The sequence below is a fragment of the Larus michahellis genome, chromosome 8 (assembly GCF_964199755.1).
Source record: "Larus michahellis chromosome 8, bLarMic1.1, whole genome shotgun sequence".
NCBI lineage: Eukaryota > Metazoa > Chordata > Aves > Charadriiformes > Laridae > Larus > Larus michahellis.
This window is the reverse complement of record NC_133903.1, coordinates 12,519,321-12,535,019: the sequence shown is the minus strand read 5'-3', so window position 1 is coordinate 12,535,019 and position 15,699 is coordinate 12,519,321.

Here is a 15,699-nt window from a genome sequence, read left to right as displayed (position 1 = left end):
TGAATTACAGTCTTTACTACAACTGCTGTTGTTTTCTGTTGCCTCTTATGTCTATAATGGAACCTATAATTCATTTTGTGACTACTGCATCGGTATCCAGTTTAAAGGAAGCCCTTCAGAGCTATGATTTAGTCCTTGAGAGGACGTAGTATGTGTAGCAGTACTGTGGGCTGTAGCAGCCTCCTTTTGTTTTTATCTATCATGCAAAGGAACAGGATTATTTCTGTTCTTAGTCTGAAGCATTGATTGAAAGGTGCTGAGCGGATCTGTGGGATTTGCACTGGATAGGGACCAAAACTGTACTTGCAAGCAGTCCTTAGTGTGTGATGACAGCATCCTTCCCATTTAAAACAAGGGCTCATCATATGAAATGGATTTCTTCTAAATGCCTAGAAGAGGGGGGAAGGAAGACAGCAGAATGCCTTATTTTTGAGTCACACTATCCAACATCAGAGCCAGGAGAGTCTATACTCTTCTGCTTTTTGTTTTGGTTCGGTTTGTTCTTTGGAGCATGAGGGATGGTCTAGAGAGGGAAGATACTGGCTCAGCAGACACAGGGTATGGTCCAGGGGGTCAGTTCCAAGTGCAAAAATTATCATTTCTCAAATTCTCATTTATGCACTAATGCAACAGGGAAGGACTGGGCTGTGCATTTGGGCTTTTCCCTCTGAAGTCTGGATAGCGTCTCCATCTGTGCATTGGCCACAGGGTCCAGGCCCAGTGCATTTGAAGAATGCTGAGGTACAGAGCACCCCCACGTTATGCTGCCACAGCAGCAGCAGCAAATAAATTGGAGTGAGTGCTGGAGATGTCTGGCAGGCCATATGAATATTTTGAAAAACTTTAAATGCAGGAATGGCAACGTGGACTGAGTACAACTCTATCAGAGTAATACAGGTTCATATGATTACAGACCAGGCTTTTATCATGGTGCCCATAAACTGCACTTAGTGCTTTTTTTGTTGCAAATGGGGTGAAGCTCTTCTCCCTGGTAAGTATTTGGCCCAGTCGTAGATGTCAGAGTAACTTCCTACAGAGCAAGCCCTGCTGTGATTTGTAGTGCTGTTTTATTTCCAGGACTTGTGGGAGATTGGCACACTCAATGGGAAGGCAGTGTTGGACAAAAAAGAATTGCAGGGTTTTTTAGCAGGGTAATTTCAGTACTGGCCAGTGCTGTAGCCTGGGTCTGATTAAGCCAGCAGAAAACTAGGCTTATTCATTTTCCTTGCCAAGCTTGTAGCTATACTACTTTAATGTTGATATAACCAACAGCCATGTCAAGGGGGTGGCACTGCAGCTCTACTGATAAACCTCCTTTTCTGCAGTGTGGGTATTAACCGTATCAATGTACACTTGCAAGACTGACTTTGGTGTAGCTGAACTTGTTCCTCCAAATTTTGCCCCCTTTTCCCTCAGCATCAAGGAAGGCTGCTTCTATGCAGAAGCTTTTCCCAAAACTGAGAGAAGAGTTATTTTTTCCACTGAGTGATTTCTTGCTTACCCGCTGATTGATTTCAGGTGTTCCTCTGTGTCACCACTGAACTATCCTATAGCAGCTTTGGGGGTGGGAAGCCATGTGAGTTTTTTTGCAGCTGTTTGTACATGTTTGGCTGTTGAAAACTGGTATGACAGTGTTCTAGTAAATGCCTTGGTTTCTGTTCATCAGTTCTTGAGATGCTGTAGCTCAGTGGAGTCAGTTAGCTTTCTACGAGACTGTAATTTTCACTTTCAGGTTCTTGGATTTATTGCATTTCCCTGATGCAGTGAATAGTAGGGCACTTATTTAAACATAACTTTTCTTCTTGAGTTTTGAAATAGAAGTGGTAATCTTAAATCTTTCTGTTTAGTTTAAATAACTAAAAACTTGCTTTAATGAAATAAAAAGATGGACCTCTTCTGATTTCAACATGCATTAGAAAAAAAAAAAGGCACTTAGAAATATCTACTGCTGTGACATTTTGTAATTGACTCACAATTTAAGCAAACTTTTGTAGCCTTTTATTTCCCAATCGGAAATTTCTGAGCAAACCTTCTTTTGTGCCAGGCCCATCTCCTTGTCTTCCTCTTCGCTGCTTATAGGTATAGCCTGATTCATTCTCCTTGAGGGAGTGGATGGAAATACTAATGTCTTCATAGTTGTGGGAAAAAGCAGGGGGAGAAAACAAGGGCAGAAGCAGGGACAACTTCAGTAAGAGAAAGCCATAGACAAGCTCTGGGATAAATAATGAAGCAAAAACAATCATGTAGGTTAAGGGGTAAAGGCTTATTTGAATAGGGACAACCTTGTTCTGGAAAATGGTTGATGAAGAGTGGATCACATGAGACCAAATGCTCCAGAGAAATAAACGCACCGGTGCCTAACTAAACGTTCTACCTCTGCTACAGTGATAGCATTAGTGATAATTCAGAACTCTGTTATAATCCCACCCTTAGAATCAAATCCAAACCTAGCATGCTGTCTGAAAGGCTGCTCAACTCAACACACAGTATTTACAATCTGTAGAAGTAAAGCCAGAAGTGACATCTAGCATTAAGAGCATCTTCAGAGACCAAGAATTGTTCAGCAGTATTGCACATTCATGATCACAGTTTTGAATTTAGGAACCCAAATTCTGCCGTGATCTCACCTATATTTCCTGCCTTACATGCTGTTAATTTAAAATGTCTTAGGAGAATGGAAACCTCATGCTGTGAAAGAAAAACATAAGTTGTATAGTCTTTCTGATTTATCAACCGTAAGCTAGGAAAGAACAAATATGCATAATCTATGGTGAGAGGAAGATACTATTACTACCTGTCTCCATGCTTCAGTTCTTCTCAATTTTAATGTGCTTTGGAACAAGATGAAATAAATATCTGTGTAACATATAGTTGTGAGTGAAGGACAGCAAGCAAGTAGCTAGAGAACTAAACCTTATACTGTAATGCACTGTCAACAGCAAGCAGGAAAGGTAATTGTGAATTTTCTTTGTATTTTGGTGCTTTCCTCTCCATAAATTCCCTGTGAATCCCTGGTAAAGAAGGGAACTACAAAATGAGGCAGTCTTTTAAAACCGTACAATGCTTCTGGCAGTGATGCATCAGTATTTATGTAGGACTTATTTTCCCAGAAGTACAGATGGGGGAGGGAGGGATACATGCTGTATTATTCCCTCACAGAAAAGAAAAATCAATCCATTCTCATAAATAATATACAAAAATCTCAATAAGATTTAAATTCAATACACTTAAGATGTCACCAGGGGTCTAGGCCTGACTTACCAAAGAGCTGGCTGGGGAAAGGCTTTATTCAGTTCAATTGCTGGCAAAATCTGGGTGGACCTGATCACCTTTACTGTCCATCAGAGCTTCTGGAGAGAGGACAGTTTATCTCTCTGGAGAGCTGAATGATCAGTAAGTCGCTGCAGTGAAATGTTTGGGGAGGGCAGCGGGTTGCTCCTACCTACTTACTCTAGAAGATTAAGCAAAACAGCCAGGAGGATGGGCTGTAGTGGTAGGTTTTGTACCTTCAGCTGAAAGAATGCCAGACTTGTATAAATACAGAAATTGCCTACTTTTATTCAAGAGTTGACGTTGTACTGGTTAAATTAACACTACAAGGAGTTTAATGAGCCAAGAGCTTTAGTGCTCAAATTAAAAATGGTAGCAGGCCTTGTTTACTGGGGTTGGGAGTGTTTAACCTGCAAATCCAGTGTTAATTGCCCCATTTTAGATCTGCCTTGCCACTTTTCCTCTGTATTTGCAAAGCAAGATAACTGAGCTACGTGTTGTTGTGAAAAGGCCATATACAATGATAATATATTAATTGTGTTCTGGATAACTGGCTAAATCAAGACTTGAGTACATTCAAATGGCAAAATGTTGAAATTTTACTTCTCTTGAACTTCAGTGCCTTTATCAGAAATGTCATTGATTGCTCAATAGCCTTGTTTCTGATGTTTGCTTTTCATTTCTGTCTTATAATGTTGTAAAAGCATAGGAATTTACATCTAGCACTATAGGGAAAGTCAGTAGATCCTAGGCTTTCCATCAAGTGTAGCTAGTTTAATGTTTCTACTGATTCTGAGACTAATTGCCTGTGACAGCAAACTAGGAGCACATGGGCTCCTCAAATGGGTATGCATGTTCAGGTGTTCCTCGCTGAACCTCCCTGGAGTGCTAGCTTGTTGGGGTTTGATGGCTTTTTTTATGATTGCTGAAGTAAGTCCGTTGCTATTGGTGCTGCTCCCTGGGTGGTTAGTATATTGTTTATCAACAGAAGTTGTAATACAGCAAGTTAAAGTGACAGATCATTAATTTTCCAGGGCTAATTGAGAAAGAGAAAGGGCTGTCTGCCTCTTGGGCAATGAGTGCTGTTGGAGAGCAGCTATGCCATTAACAGCAGACCTTACAAAACTGCATATTCCTATGAATTTGCCCTGCGTTTCTGAGCTCCACCTCAAGTCTTGTGTAAACTCCCACATAGATGTACTTTTGGCTCCCTTCCTGTCTCAGGATGTAGTGGCCTAGCCTCCTATTGTTGTCATGCACATGTGCACACACAATGTGTGTGCCAAAAAAGCCACCCAAACGCACACCCTCAGCACTCTCCACCATCTTCACCTACCTTTCTTTAGCTTGCTCACAGGGCAGGGAGCAGCATGTCTATGGCTGGTTAAAAGCTAAGTAGATGCTGGCTGTTGCCTCTGAAATATGAGGTGGGCCATCCTAAAAAAAAAAAATCTAAGTTGAGCTGTTTGTACTTTTTCCTCTGGGATTAGGTGGGTAGAAAAGAATAGTTTCCCCTCTCTTCACAACTGTGGGTCTTCCAAGGGCTGAAGGCAGTGGATAACTGGTATTTCAGGCTTTGTAGCAAACTGGATTGGAATTGGCCAACCTATTAAAGCCTTCATGGCAGGAATAGGAGGCGGAAGAGGCAGCGCTTCATTTTCTCAGAAAATCAAGACAAAGAAGCAATGCACTTTGGCAAAATTCTGCTATGTGCATGAGCAACCACCTAATTTAAAGCAAGGGAGCAGTTCCACTGAAATTTCCTGGCTGTCCCATGGAACCACATTTTGTCCTAAACTATATTTCTCCTCCAGCTGTTATTTTCTTTCTAAAGTAAGCTAACACTTCCCAGCCTGACACCGCCCCCACCCCCCCCCACCCCCCCAAGAAAAAAAGGGGGGTGACAAACAAACCCTCCCTCATAGTTTTCTAGAACTGACTATGTTGCAGGTGGTTTTAATACCAAGTGTCCTTTTGTTTAAAAATTAAAGCCTCTTATCACCAGGCTGCCAGATCTGTGAATAATGGACTTTTTCCCCTGTACTAGAAACTTTTTTTTAAACCTACTCAGAGAGACCTTGGCAAATATTTCTCTGTCAGGCAGTAACTAAATAAAGTCCCAAGCTGCTTGATGCTGTCCCTCCCTTTTCCCCTGACTTTTTTGTATCCATTGCTTTTTGCCTATAAATAACACAGAGATAGCTAGAAAGGGAAACCTTATTTGAGAGGTGATATTGTCATCTGGCAGCTACCCAGTAAGGCCCTATTGGCTGTAAGTCAGTGCTGAGCTTCCCTCAGAAAATGAAAGTCTAATGTTAGTTTAAAAAAAAAAAAAAGGAAACCAGCAACAACAAAAAAACACAAAATCTCACTGTCTTCTGTTTGCTTTTTAAAGGGAAAGGAACAGAGACTTTTTATCTTCCTGTATAAGCAGGCATGGACAGACTTTAATGCTGCAGCTGAAAGCACTTCTCAGTCCCTTTTATCACTGGCGATTCTGTAGAGCTGTGGATGGTACTCAATGGTAGACAGACGAGAGCCAAGCAAACTGGCAGCCGAAGCACAAAGAGCGGTTCTAGGTTTTGCCTGTGCAGTGAGCTCCAAGTGGTGGGAGTATAAACTTGTCAGTACTCTGCATATGCATGAGTCTAAGCCTACGTCTCTGTTCACTCTGTGCTTCAGCTGCAACACTGCAGTTAAAATGAGAAGCCCAGTAGGCCAAAGAGGTTTGTGACGTTTAACTGTAGCTGTAGTGTATGTCTTTCATGCTATTGTAATTGCCTCTGTGCTCAAAAATAATACAGCAGAAAATTTGTGTGTCTATGTGCAGGCCACAAAGTATAAACGAGTGTTGATTTAATGGTTGAAAACATCACGGATCAGCTTAGTGACACTGGGTGTTTTTACTTGCCCATGCCTAGGAACTGAAGTTGCACAATAATCTGTTCCAGCAAACTAGGCATCCAAAACCCACTAGCTACTTTTCCCACATCTTGTCCTGTTGTTTTCTTAGTTGTGTTCATGCTATTTTTCTAAAATGTGTGATGTTAGGATCATAAAAATAGCATTTTTAAAGATTCTTGAATTCGGAAACTCCTAATTAGAGTGAAATGGTCACAATCACTTTGTGAAAATGGCCTTAAAATTTTAAATGATGAAGTACCGAAGTTAATTACTTTTTAGTCAGCTGGATTTTACTTTTTTTTCCCTCTGCTTAGATATAATGCAATGGTATTAGCACTCAGACATAGTTTACATCCTAAGTTAATGAGTTTGACTTCTTGAGACTATATAATCCATACAACAAAAGGGCCTATGTGTGTGGTTATATTTAGAGTTGACTAGAGGGTGATCCTGGCTAGCCAGAGCTGTATGAGCTACCACCCATTTTCTCCCATTCATATCATCTTTTGACTGTACCAAAGCTATTCATACTCTGAAAACACAGCAGTAAGATGTACCTCAGGTTCTCTTACACTGTATTTTCCCAAGGTGCTTCTGATTTGTACCAGGATGAAGAGGATCAGAACTCGGGTGAGCTGGAAGAAGGAAAAAAGACTGGAATGAGAAGTGTCTGGGAAAAGGTAGGCTCACCCTCGTATCCCAAAGGTAAACAATTTTGAGGGGGCGTCTTGGGCTGCTACTTGGCGTTTGAGCTAGAGGTTTACAGTGTCAGTGTAATTGAAGATGACTTACAGTATTGATGGCTATCTGGTGTGCATGGCCTTAGCGGTAAGGAATATATTCAGCAGAGACTTTGTTAACATAAAAATACAGAGTTTTTCATGATTTTCAAGTTAATTCATTGCTGCTGCTTCCTCCTTTCTGGTTAATATCACCAAAATTTCCTAGGTAATGTTTCCCAAAGAGGGACTATCCGCTTTCTGTTTCTGCTATTTGTTTTCATTCTATGAAATTAGCAGGTAATTACTTGCTCAACTGAAGCATTTGGAAACACTGAAGTAGTATCTGATTCATCAGAAGGTAAAATTTGCTTTTCTTAATTGCTGTTAGGTAATAAAATGTGACTGTATAGGCTTTGTAACCAAATCCCCAGTCCATGATAAGCAAACGTGGCAAGGCCAGGGAATAGCTGCAGTTTTAGACAGTCTTTTCCTGGAGTGATAAGGAAATAGATTTCTTTGTTAAAGCTGGTACAGCTCAGCATTTTGTAATGGTGCATGATGCTGCAAGGACAATGCTGAGACATACAATTACACTTTAGAAATACAAAGCCCTGGCTGTTAAATGGAAATCGTAAGCTAGGACCAACACTTGATTATAATAAGGAAAGGAACAAAAATAAGACACATTTTCTGTAACTTCCCAGCAAGTCTGTAGAATAAAACCCATAACAGAAATTTTCCTTTGTGTAAAGCAATGCTAAGATAGGTGCATTCTCTTCAACGCTATCACAGTCCCTGTCCAGAGAGAGAGAGATTTACCTGCTCACTTATCACAGTCCCTGTCCAGAGAGAGAGAGATTTACCTGCTCACTTTTGAGGCTGAGCTTGAGTGTAAGTATTATGACTGGGGGAGGAGAAAGATTCCTGTTCTTCACAAAATAAAATAAAGTGCTCTTTGTATGTTACAGTCTCCCTCAGAATCCTCCTGGCTCTGATAAGCTTCTGTGTCTGTTGGGGGATGAATCTTCCTCCCACTGTGTGAGCGTTCCCTGGTCTCCGACTGCCCTTTAGAGGCCACGCAGATGCACACGAGCTATAATTGTACTTCCAGATGTAATTGGTAGGTGGGGAGAGAAGAGGAGATGAGTTCTGAGGCAGGGCCAATTTTCTTCTATTTTTTTCTGATTATTTTGGGTATTGGAAGTAAGCCAACAGAAATCACAGATAGTAATGCAAAGGACGTTTCTCAAATTGCTTTTTAGGAGAGAGAGAAACTGTGCCAGAAAGTCTGCTGGAGAGCAGAGCACGCAAGCCAGTTCAGCCTATATAAATATGGGATACGTATATGTGCACATCTCTCTTTTTTCAACAAAGCATTTTAGCAAAAGCTGACCAGAGGGAAACTTCTGCAAGAAGACAGATGGCAGCAAGAAGTCAGAAGGTGGTAGGATGGGGCAGAATGATCAGGCGACCAAGAAGCTTGGAAAGCTACTGAGAAAGGCTCAGAGAGGATTTCCCGTAACTTCTCAAAGGCTTCCCTGCCTCCTCCAGCGTACCACAGTCTAGCTGAGCTCTGTGCTGTGCAGTGAAACACCAATGAGGAAACAGTAACCAAATACTGTCTCAGTGGATTTAAATTTGAAGTGCATCCCCAGACCAATATTTTGGGGATAAATAATGAGTAAGACTGGAGTCTGCAAGAGGCATGACAACATCACTTGGAGAAAATCTTATAAAACTCTTTGTATGTGTGTGCAGTCCATTACGTAAGCATATTTTTCTCCCTCATACAATGTGTAAGGTTTATATAGTGTCCTAAGAGCTGGATAGCTTTGGTTCAGGCAAGCACAGAGTAGAAAGTTGTCAGTCAAAACTGTTAAAAAATTATTTGACTCTCACCTAGGACAGTGTTACTCTCCTTAACCTTCTTTCCTCAGTAGATTCACTGAAAAAATTAAAAAAATTAACCTGCTTCTAATAATCTCTTGAGGAGAAACTGGCGGATATAAACTACTAAGCAAAGTCAAGGGGCAACTTGTTGCAGACTGTATGTTGTCGTAAACTTGATATTCTATGTTGCATTACCAGGAAGGAGCCTTTCAGTGTGGCAGCAGAGCTTCTGTTAAAGTCCACAGGAAAATTCCCACCTAGCTTTAATTTCAATTATGCTAAACACTGTTACGGTATCAGAGGGAAGTCCTGAGAAAACAACAGGAGTTACTTCCTCCTGACTTAGTCGGAGCTACAGTATCTTGTTAAAAAAATCAGTGCAAACTGTGTAGTTCATGCTAAGCTAAGGTTTATGTGGTTTGAAATTATCTGCACTGACCATAGTGCATCACCACACAGCTGAACACTGCAGAGCCTGCGCTGGTGTCTGGGTGCTGCACACTGCACTGTAAATTAGCCCAAAAGAGCTCATGAGGCTCTTTCTCTACTGCACAGTAGCTTGATATGATCCTCCTATACTATGGCTAGTCTATTAACTTGCCTCAAAATCAGTCTGTCTGTGGCCATCTTTCTGCATTTAGTCCTTTATTAAGTCATTGATTAAAAAACTAGCAGACTGTTCAGACAACTGCAGAAAGCCTTTGTTAATAAAGTGCTGATCATGCAGCACTTTGATCAGAAGGTGTCCCAAGGAGACAAGTAGATGCTGTGTCCTTAGCCAGCTGCTGCCCCACGGCTTTCTGCTCCTGCACAGCCTGCTGCAAGGGGTCTCTCCATTCCCAAGGACCTATTTTTATTGCAGAGATATTTCCCCATTAAAGATATTAGCAGCTGGATAAAATTCCCCTGGAAGCTAGCTCAGACTTGTTATCCAAACTTTTCTAGATATCTTTCAGATACCTCTATTTGCATATTTTTGTTTTCTCAGCCCAGGCAGCACCCATATATATTTTAAATTAAGTTAATTCTACAGGTGATTACATTTTTTGGCTCTCTAGGCTTTTGTTGGGAGTAGATCAGTTTTCTGAGAAGCCTGATAAAAAGTTTGGCACCAGTGTACATACAATCAGGATATAAAACACTTTGTGGTCTAATTATGGTGTGTATCAATACTTAGAGACAGCTACTCTGGTGGGATTGTGTTGTACAGGTGTTACTATCCTGATCAAATACGGCCCAGATCAGGCTATTTACAGGTGCTTTTTCTTGGAATTAGCAGTGTTATGTCATATTTATCCTGGTACATTGCAGAGCAGTGTATGCTACCAGACAGCCTGCCGTGGATGCTATAGAACAGAATAGAGAAGCAGAGTGGGTGTGATACAGCTCTTAGGACCCAAAGCTAAAATTCTGCAGGAAGCAAGATCAGGGAGAGGAAAAGGTGTGTGAAAGCTGGAGGGTTTTTTTTAAAAAAAATTTTAAAATCCTCATAAGACAAACAATAAGCTGTTGCTGAAAAAATAACTGTGTGGAATCACCCCCAGGGTACAGGATGCCCAGCAATATCAGATTGAAAGTAATGGCAGAAGATTCATAGTTACAAAACAAATCCAAAACTTCATTGACTAATAGTTGACAGAAATATTAACTGTACCATACAAAAATATTTGGGGTGTGTCAGTGCTGGAAACACTTATTATATAGCAGTTATCTGGGAAATTAAAGCAGTCTACGATTAATTGGTTCTTCGCAGTATCTCTGTCTGTCTCTGATAAGAGAGAACTCTACCTATAGCAAGTCTGGAGGTGTATAGCACGCTCAGCACTTTCTATTAGATCCACCTTTACTGACTTTCTCAAAGTAACTTTGTTTCAGGCAAGCTTTTTTCATTCTTAACATCTTTCTTACCATTTTACAGTTCATCATATCACTGAAATGAGTTCTCATCCGCTGGAAAGAAGAAATTTCACTGCAATTCAGACATCTTCGTGACATAGTAGTATACGGCAGATTCAGAGGCGCCATTTCCTACCAACCCAAGAGACTTCAACCAGTAAGTGTGTTTCTTGTTACATATTGCACTCTAAGTGGTGTGAAACATGACTGACTAGGTTTTTTATATCTCCTGAGTGCCTACTGGATGCTGCCATCTTGTTAAATCGGTTGCCTTTCTGAATTCTGCCTTCATCCCGTTCTAATGGAAGTCACACAACATAGGCGTTTCTGGCTGTAAAACAGTCTGTTGCAATGAGAATTAAAAAATCCTCTAGTCCCAGCCATGGCAAATTTTCTGTGCTGCTTTGTCTTTAGGATGGTTTGATGCTGTGCTATATAGAAAGGTTATTGTTATAGTTGACAAAGTAAATACATATATAAAAAAGTTGTTTACAAGTGAATGGGAAATTAGTTTCAGTTATTATTACTTTGTGCTTTTGGATTCTGCCCTTGCCATGAATGAAGTGTTTAAATACTGAATTGAAAACAGAGCTTAAATTGCTGTTCTTTTGTTTACAGACTTCTACTTGTAGATGAAAACTAGCTTTTTATGTTCATGGAGATATAGTTCCACTACCTGGTTCCAGCTAAGACAGAAATTTGTTCAGACTTGATGGAATTTCAATGAAATAATTATTTTCTTAGAATATGCTCAAATGTGGCTCTTAGTTAGGCTTACAACTGCTGATAAGCAGAGTAGGCATAGGAATGTTTGTGCTAGTGATACTTACTGGGTGATATTGTTACCACATAATCAGACTGGTTGAGGTTGGAAGGGACCTTTGAGGTTATCTGGTTCAAGCCACCTGCTCAAGCAGGGACACTTAGAGCCAGTTGCCCAAGACTATGTCCAGATGGCTTTTGAATATCTCCAAGAATGGAGACTCCACCACTTCTCTGGGCAACCTGTGCCAGTGCTCAGTCACCCTCACAGTGAAAAAGTGTTTCCTGATGTTCAGACAGAACCTCTTGTGTTTCAGTTAGCGCCCATCGCCTCTGGTCCTGTCACTGGGCACCACTAAGAAGAGCCTGGCTCTTTCATCTTTGCGCCCTCTCTTCAGGTATTTATATACATTAATAAGATCCACTGAGCCTTCTCTTCTCCAAGCTGAACAGTCCCAGCTCTCTCAGCCTTTCCTCACAGGAGAGATGCTCCAGTTCCTTAACCAGCTTTGTGGCCCTTCGCCGGGGCCTCTCCAGTATGTCCATGTCTGTCTTGTACTGGGGAGGTCAGAACTGGACACAGTGCTCCAGGGGTGGCCTCCATTACTGAGCAGAGGGGAAGGATCACCTCTCTAGACCTGCTGGCAATGCTTTCCCTAATGCAGCCCGGGAGACCATTCACCACCTTTGCCACAGGGGCACATTGCTTGGTCATGTTCAATGTAGTGTTCACCAGGACCCTCAGGTCCTTTTCTGCAAAGCTGCTTTCCAGCTGGGCAGCCCCAGCATATATTGGTGCATGGGGTTGTCCCTCCCCAGGGGCAAGACTCTGCACTTCTCTTATTGTTGAACTGCATGAGGTTGCTGTCAGACCAATTCTCTAGCCTTTTGAGGTCCTTCTGATTGGCAGCACAACCCTCTGGCATATCAGCCGCTCTTCATGGTTTGTGCCATCCAGACACTTGCTGAGGGTGCATTCTGCACCGTCACCCAGATCATTAGTGAAGCTGTTAAACAGGACTGGACTCAGTCATAGTATCATAGAATCGTCTAGATTGGAAGGGACCTTTAAGGTCATTGAGACCAACCATTAACCTAACACTGCCAAAGCCATTGGTATTGATGCCTGGGGTACACCACTAGTTGCTGGCGTACAAAAAGGGTTGTGGTCTCTAAAGAAAAAAGGGATTTTACGGCTGTATCCTCAAACTGAGAAAACAAAGACTCAAATTGTTTAAAAACCTATGGAAATCAGAGCGCCTTTGACTGGCTTTCCTGCAGGAGGCAGCATTTTTCTCCTCCCAGTGCAGCAACAGGCGAAATATTTTGTGTCCTTAGCTTTTCTGCATTAGCAATCTCTGATGACCTTTGATGCCTGCCACGGTGCCACCTGCACAGCCACAGTGCACTCCTTCACCCTGGTGTCATCATCTTCCACTTCTCCTTTCCCCACTGCTTGCTCATCACGTCAGAGAGCTTCTACCTCAGTCGAATATTAGTAAGAAGACCACATTTCTATTAAAGCCATTGTTGGTTTTTAAGAAGTACTTGAAGGAACCATAGAAAATTCTGATCACTTCTCGGAAATGAGACTGAATTACAGAAAGGCCTTCAGTGGAATCGTTTACTGATGTGCTGCAGCATCAGTGCAGCCACCGTGGCCATGCAGGGGATGTAAGGACAGAGCATTGCATAGCTGTGGGAACAGCATGCTGTATCCAGTTGCACCGCACAAAACAAGCAGTTGCATTTTACAAGGCTCCATGCTATGGTTTACTTTACAGCAGCTCAAATGTGTAACCTGAAACGTTTGTTTTATGAATTAAACTTTCTGAAGGAAAGGACAAGAATTCACTGGAGAACTTTTTTAACATCCTACTCCCAAAAGCTAATAAGTTCTCTGTATCTAAGGGTGGGTTATACAGCAATGTGTAGAGAAACAGGAGGCATGGCGACACAGTGCTCTTCCAAGTTAAATAATTTTGCTTGTAAGCAAATTCAGAAGCAAGTTTTTCAGCACATCAGTGGATTATGTAGTGAAAACTGTTATACAATGTCATGTTTCTGTGCAAGGGCTTCACCTGAAAAGAACTTGGCTTGCAGCTGGAAAATTAAAGCAGCATGATTTCAAAGAGACAGGGGAAGATAACCAGAGGGAGGTCAGATTACAGAAGTCTGGGGACCAGGGAAATGCTGATGGTAACAGAAGAAAGGTAGTGTTAAAGACAGCTGAACATAAGGGCCCTTAGGTTTCTGTTATGGCCCTAACCACCAACACTGGCTTTTGGAAGGATCTCTTTGTTTCTTAGTGTCTTACGTACCTAGCCAGAAGTGTTGACCTTCACAAGGGCCTCTTCAGGCACAGACCAACAATTATCTGAAGCAGTGGACTGATGGGACAGAAAAATATGCTTTGCATGAACAAGAGTTTGTTGGGGGGGGGGGGGGCTTCCCTGGCATCTGGAGGGAGAAGCAGTGCTGGGCAGACCCAGCAGTGAGGAGGACAGCAAGAGTCAGAGGAAGGACGTTTGCCTCACTTTCTCTGAAGCTGTCTGATGATGCTACACTAAGCACATGGTGGGTATTAGGAAGAGGAAGGGCAGATGTGGGCATGCAGGCAGGGGAGACCTTTCCAGGGGCTGGAAACTGGCTTTGTGACAGTGCCCTCAGTTTCCAGGGAAGTCTGAGCCTCTAAGAGTTTTTCTGAAGTGCTGCCAGATCCCTGCCTATGATCAGATGTGGTACTTCATGGGATTATTAGAGGATTTGATTAGCAGGTGCTATCTCCAATGCTGAAAAGAGATATATCAGTCCAAAACATAAAATACTTACTTGGATTTTATTGGTATTTACATAGGACTTTTCCAAGACATTTAGAACTATCCGCAGTGACTAGTGGTTTATTGTGGTATGTGTAAGATGAGCCATGATGTCTGTGTGTCGGAATCAAAAGTTACTGATGGCCTATGGCCGAGCCTTCCACCTCCAGAAACAAGGGATATGTGACAGCTTAATTGAGAAATTAAACATGCTGGTAAAGATGAAATCCTGGGAACGGTGAGCAGAAGCTCTGAATAAAAAGGCTGAATGAAGGACAAATCTGGGGCTTTAATTGTGAGTTACCTCTGTGACTGGTAGAGTGAACAGTCTTGAAGAACAAATGATGAATGAATCTGATGAGTCATCAAATTTACTGACTGGCCTGGAGTGTCTTTGGCTTGCAATATAACAGTTACTTGAGATGTAGTGGGAAAGAGTGCATTCATCTCCTCCCTCCTGCCTTCCCTTCAGCAGAAAAAAAGCCAACATCAGTCTTGTTAAGAGAAGCTGCAGAGCATGAGTGACAGGTTAAACAAAGATTACATGGCAAGTCCTTTGATTTTTGTGCTGTTTCTCTCAAAAACCTAGCTGCAAATGGAGGTCAGAGTAAAAGATGACTTGTTCCTGAGGAAAGCAGCTGTGCAAGGGCTGTGGGCCCCCTCCCGTCCTGTGACGGGGGACCAGCACTGACTCAGCCCCTCTCCTGGGAGCTGGGATTGTTTGTGAGGAAAATAGTGTCAAGCCAGCGCCTAGCCTTGCTGCTCCCATCTGGGAACCTCATCCGAGCACGAATGCTGGAGCTATATTGCTGTTCCAGGCCAGTGAGTTAGATTTATGCCTGCTCTGATATGCTTGAATTTACTGGAGTTATTCAAGGACGAGTGCAACAGCAGTATACCCGGCAGAGCTGGAACATCAGGTTTGAGGATGGGGGAATAGGGAGGTGTGGGAAGGAGGGAAGATTGGGAAGCAGTGTCTTTTTGCTCCATATTATCAGGCAGATAGTGAGCCTTTTCCCAGACACAGCGGATCAAAGACTGCTAGGATTAATGAAGCTTCTCTTCCTCTACATTTCACAAGTTAAAGCTTTAGTTTTGAGGGGTGTACACATAATGCTATGAGTCATTTTTCTTCTTACTATTAGGCACTTACAAATCTACCACACCAACTCTGTACTTGTCTCACTGGTTCAAAGCTTTGACCCCTATTCTGATTAAGGAAAGCACTGGTCTTGACTGCCAGGCACATGGCAGTTGCAATTCCTGCCGAGCAGCACCTGGAGCAGGGCGCAGAGGATGGTCTTGGTTTCACTGTGCGTTGGCTGCAATCTGCAGGGAATGGTTCGTTTGTGGCAGATGCGGAAAAGATGAAAAACTCCCTCCTCCTGTTTCAAATTAAAAAGTCCAGCTCCAGTTTTTTTTCTGAATCCAAGCCC